Source organism: Poecilia latipinna, unplaced genomic scaffold (assembly GCF_001443285.1).
Source record: "Poecilia latipinna isolate Pla-1442-1.1 unplaced genomic scaffold, P_latipinna-1.0 Scaffold1995, whole genome shotgun sequence".
In the NCBI taxonomy this organism is placed as follows: Eukaryota; Metazoa; Chordata; class Actinopteri; order Cyprinodontiformes; family Poeciliidae; genus Poecilia; species Poecilia latipinna.
The window spans coordinates 57,181-63,200 of NW_015114611.1; the positions used below are offsets into that span (position 1 = coordinate 57,181).

Below are 6,020 nucleotides of genomic sequence, written 5' to 3' on the forward strand. Positions count from 1 at the left end.
TTGTATTTTCTTTTTTTCTGATATGTTTTTTTCTTTTTTTTTCTTTTTTTTTTGCCAGATGTAAGGCGGTATGCATCTTCCAAAAAATCCAATTGCCTTGTCGTGTCAATATTTCCCTATTGTCTTTAAAGTCATCAAAATCAGACATGTTGAATGAGCTATATGAAAGGCTTATGAGTAGATTACCATCTCCAACCTCAAGCCTGGATTCTTTTTTATTATTATTATTATTTTTTGCTGATATTTATTTTTAAAAGTGAGCATATTTGACTGGAGTCCATAATTTGTCATAGAAAACAAGCAACTGTTGTCTTCTGCTGCACAAATTCACGAGCAGACATCAACAAATATAGGAGTTATGTGAAACAAAACCTAAAATGACTCGTCTAATTTCATGCATCATTTTGGATAAACACATTAACTTCCCACTTCCCCCTTACTCAGATCCATGTGCTACGGGCCTCGGCAAACCATCCCCACCTAATGCCTGTAATGTGATATAACAACAATTAACAATCAGACACCATGCAGCACATTAAATTTATGTCTCCGTCTGTGCCTCCTGCAGATGTTATGGTGCTGGGTGTCACTGGGAAATTTTATCACTGCTTGGGTAATGGAATCAGGGAACGAGGTGGGAGGGGTCAGAGAGATTGCGTTGCCAGGGCTTCCTGACAGACGAGCAGAGCATATCCTGAGCAAACCCCCCCCGCCCCCCTCTGCACCCTGAACCATATCCTCACTCACAAGTACTTTCTTTCAAATTACTAAATTACCAACCTTCATAATGGAGGAATGAAAGTGGTAGGAAAACCTGCCAGAGGCCACTGAAGTATATTTCAAATGACGAAGAGACCTTCTTTTGAGCGCATGCTTGTGAATCTCTATCCACATTTCACCTATAAAATATTATGGATCTGCAACAGAAAAACAGCAAAATTGCAATGAGAATAAAAGCAGTGGTTAGACATCAGTTTGTGATGTGGTTTCGATTCAAGTTCTAATGCATTTGAGGGACTTATTTAGAAAAAATTCTTTACAATCATAAATTCGTCTGTTAAGGAGTGCCAGACAAAAACAACCAATTAAAAAAAAAAAAAAAACTTTACGAAATAATAAACATATCTTTATTAGATTATTTCTTCAGAAAAAAAATTCAAATAAAATATTAAGTTGCCAGTTTTTCTCAGCAAAACCTGTTCTCATGTTCTGGATGTCTGCTACTCTCTGAGAAATGTTGTAGGTAGTTTCTGACGTTTAGTTTTTTTTACCGTTTTTTTTTTTTTTTTTTTTAATAACTCAAATCAACAGCTTGGTTTTACTCTGAAGGTTTTCATTATCTAACTTTAACTAAATAAGATAATTAAAATACTCTATTTCTAACACAAAACCTTTGCTCATGCCACTCCGCACTCACATCTCAGCATGAATAATAATAAAACTTTGTGGCAGACATCCAAAGTCTGTACCTCCTTTTTGGGATTCTGACAGTTGTCTGGACCAAATTACAACGTTCTGCCTCTTCGGATGTCTCAGTTATTAGTTACAACCTTCTTTGTGCATTGTATTATGAAAAATGGGGGTAATAAAATATTTAGCTTACGAAGAGAAAGTCTATTGAAATGCAAGAAAGACCCCAATCCATTTTTCCCCAAAAACATTTATCTTCACTCTTTTCTAAGCCTGACAAACAAAAGTTGGGACTGATGAGTATATTATTAAGTATCCTGTATATTTTCACACATTTTCTTTCTACACAAGAACACAATAGCTAAATAAAACCAAAACTAATTTGAGATCATCGTGAGGGGCAGAAGGTCTTAAACAAAATGGTCTTCCTTGCTGGTTACTAATTTTCATTCTTACTTACAATCTGTCTCTTGCAAAGTGTCAGTCTTGTGATCTTTATGTCTCATTCATTTTCAGCATATCCACATTTGAAACAATGAGGAAAAGGACTTCTAAGACATCCTGGACTCTAATCTGATTGAAACCAATGGGCGTGTTGCCAAAAGATTTTATTATGTCTTGGCAATAATGGAGGGCCATAAATGGTAGCGGTTCTGAAAGGCTGAAAATTTTGCTGGGGTGATTATTATTATTCATGACCTGCAGTCAATTTTTGAGTCTGTGTTCATGCAGCTGAAGGCAGAGAAAATGTCTCTGTCAACACATGTATTTGGTAATCAGTTATAGAAAGGGGGGGGGGGGAAAGGGACTACATATATTTTTTTTACATTTAAGGTTTTAAATTTAAAAAATACTACTCAAGTCATGAGTTTTCTGACATTTAGGTTGGAGCCTGTGGAATTTTCTCAAGGTCAGTTTGGACATTGTCTTACACAGTAAAATATATCTAAAATGTTTCTGTGGTTGACAGAATAGAGACAATAACAGACGTTGAGAAAAAGGAAACAGTTGCAGAGAAGAACATGGTACAAATAAATCATATTTTATTCATCTAAATCCGAGTAAAATATGTAATATTGAGACTATTTAACGCATCAAAATTTCTGTCTCGGTGACTCATGAGCCACTTTTACAGACACTTCAGGGTGGACCTTTCAGCTGGGGAACTGAACCAAGTGTCCTCTGCACTGGGATCAGCCAAACTCAACGGCAAGATAAAGATTTCCAGTAGCAGATATCTGATCAGCATCTTCAGCCTGCTCACCGAATGTGCCCTCCTGAAAATGCCCATCTAGCTGTGACACTGAGCAGCTATCGAAAAAAAAAAAACAGACTATAGTTTTTTATAGTTGTGTTTTATAGTTATAGTTTTATAGTTGTGTAAACACAGTGCTGTGTTTACACAACTGATAATGATATAATCATTGGGAAAGAAAAAGTCAGTGGGATTGTCTGGCACTGTGGAGAATTAGTTGGGAATTTACATTGCAGACTGGTAATACTTTATTTACCTGATAAATATCAGAACAAAGAAATATTACGATTTTCATCAACTTTGTATTTCCGGACCTCTTTTATTCATTATAAGTCAGGTCAGCATTTAATGATCGAGAAAAGAGCCAAATGCTTCAATCTTAGTTATTGATTATAAATAAATTTTAAAAATAGTGGACAAATCCAGAACTGGCAATCTGAATGCAGTGCTTTTCAGATTTTAATCTGTATAAAACGAAGTATCATTTTACGTTTTATTTTACGTGTATGAGTATTTTGGCTTGCTTTGTCAGGAAAAAGTAATGGTTGTTACATGACAAATTGAAAAAGCTCAAGTAGTGTTAATGTTGGCATTGTATTAATTCTACCTAATGTGGAAAATATTTAGGAAACATGTGCATTTAACAGATAACGCTGGTGTTTGTTATCCTTAAATGCAACTGCACGAGTAGTTCATAATGACAACACTCACCCACACAGATTCTTTTCAGAAGAAAAAGCTCATAATGGATTTGAGTATTCCGATTCTATTTTTTAGCTCCTGAAAAATGTCTGCAAGCCGTTTCTCTGGCAAGCATAAATCTCCAGTTCAGACTGGCTTCTGCATCAGGTGCATTTCTCTGCTGCCTGTGAATAACATTTCTGTCCAACCTTGAGGAAAAGTATTCAAAGGTTTAAGTTAAAGATCTATCATCTGAGATCACAAAATATGTTTTCTGCAAAAGAGAAAGTGACTTGGAAACATGATGCGTGCTGTCTGCAGCTGCTGTCATTGCTCTTGAGAAGCAAATGCCCCAGCTGTTTTTTTTGTTTTTGGTTTTTTTGTCCAAGTGCAGGACAGTGACTCAGCTGGGAGAAAAAGCATCCAGCTGTGCACAGGCACAGGTTTGAAATGAACAGAAACACAGAAAACGATTGAGTCGTTGTCTTGTATTGCACTGAAATAGTGTTCTCAGTTGAAAGATTATTCCCAGTAAAATATATATATATATGTAATCACAAATGAGTAACCCATGAAATGTTTTCCTGCAGATCATAACAAATTTATAAATATCCAAAGTCTGCAATTACTCATCACACACTTTCATGCAAGTGAAAATGTTTTAAATGTGTTGCATAACTGCCGCCATTTCATTCTTACTGCCTACAGACAAACCAATGTCCAAATTTAGTACATGAACAGAACTTCCAAACAGAAAAAAAATATATTGTGAAGTAAAATGAAGTGAAGTTGTATGGGAACGTATTGAGACTTCCACTTTGAATGTATTTCATGTTCTTCAATGTTATTTAACAAACAGGGACATAGTTTTTGGGAAAAAGTGCACACACTAATGTGGGATGGCATCCACTTTCTCAATTAGCTCTGTTGCAAGTCACCTATTGTTGTGTTAACTTCAGACAGCATAGATGATATTCCACTGGCACCGTCTCTACAGACTGAAAGTATAGGATCTTGATATCCCTCTGCACTGAAATTACCTTTTGTTGGGATAAAAAAAAAGAAATGATACAGAAGAAATTAAAAACATGAAACAGTGGTGAAAAGTAGTGGCTTTCCAGAGGGCTACAGCAAACAATAACTCCTCCTCAAAAAAGAAAATGATGTTGGTGACAATATTAGGTGCAATGACTTGCTTTGGAGATTAGATTTTGAAGAATGAATGACACAGGAATATTAAAATGAATAGAGCCATCTACCACGAGATAAAATATATAGTGTTGCTGGCTTCTGGATGAAATGCGAGACCGTTAACCTCACAGTGGTGAAAACAATGAGTACAAAAAAAGCACAGACACAAATAAAAGACGAAAAAAAACAATTGCAGTTTTCTATGAAGACCACAAAGTTCATTTCAGAGCTTAAGTCTTAAATCACCAGTCAATATAGTGGCTGATTGTGTGGTTGCTTGTCAGTCTATCAGCTTAAAAAACATAGACATTTTAATGAAACTAATACATTCAAGTAAAACTTACCTGTGTTTTTTTTTAATGATTTATTCTCAGATATCACACAGTGAGACATGCGCAGTAATTCAAGTCAAGTAATAAATCGAAACATTTATTCAAAACTCTGCTTTCCTAGAGGCCTGTTCTAGGAACAGATACATGCACTGCTAAACCTAATGCATTATCAAGCATATATGTAATAATTATTATACTGGATTTTCACCAATTCGTGATCTGTTAATCATATTTTAATACATCAACCTGTCCAGTGACTTCAGGTGGAAATTAGCATTTTTTGCTGTAACCTGTTACCGTGCACCTCTCCTCAATGAAATGTTGTACAGTGCATTGTCTCTTTGTAAATAAACAGTAAACGGTATTGAAAAGCAAGATGGCTATGCAATAGTGTGTTCGAAGTATTAGTCACAACTGAGAGAACTGATTCAAATCTGCTCATAAGACATTGTGAACTTCATCTTAAAATTCAACCGTGCAGCAAATTTATTTTGGAAATAAAATGAAGCTGAATTTATTTCAGATTTGAAATTTTGAGTGGATCTGATTCAAGACAGGAATTTCTTGCTCCATCCATCTCTGTCATCCATCACTGTTCCTAACTTCAATACAAATCCAAGACGTCTTCATTAAAGTCAGATTCTATCACTTCTGTTGAAGTCAGCCAGCAGCCGAGAAGAAGTGTGTAGTCAGCTTGTTCCTTAAAGGTCACAAGGAGGGAAAAAGTCAATCAGACAGTAATGGCTGTATTGGGATTGAGTCTTTCACCATTGCAGCTAATTTCCTCTTAAACCTGACCAAATGTCAGCAGCAGGCCTGTTTGAAGTCCCTGTAGAATACTGTCAGTTTTTGGTGGTTGAAATGGTAATGGATGATACTGGAGTCATTAGCTATGGTATGAAGGAGGATTATGTCTTATATGTCTCCTGATATAAGAGAAACTCTCAAAGAATATTAAACTGGAAGTGCAATCAGAGAGCACAGAGCCCCTCCACTGTCCTTGCTCTTCTTCACAGTTTAAATATTCCAACTCACCAACAAGATTTAAAAAGAAAAAAAAATCAGGGCGGTTCGTTTTCCTGGAGCTTGCTGACTCACAGTCACTCTAGAGTTATCATGTAATGCAGTGTTTTTCAAACACTGTGCCGCGG

At 35.9% G+C, this 6,020-nt stretch overlaps 1 long non-coding RNA gene across 1 annotated transcript in view; it reads left to right on the forward strand.

Annotated features, from left to right (window-relative positions):
• The first annotated feature begins 2,529 nt into the window (after positions 1–2,529).
• Positions 2,530–6,020, forward strand: part of LOC106935660 (uncharacterized) — a 20,667-nt gene continuing 17,176 nt past the window's right edge. The window contains exons 1-2 of the long non-coding RNA XR_001421938.1: positions 2,530–2,761; positions 5,559–5,565. This is a non-coding gene — a long non-coding RNA (uncharacterized LOC106935660). The remainder of the gene's footprint in view (positions 2,762–5,558; positions 5,566–6,020) is intronic.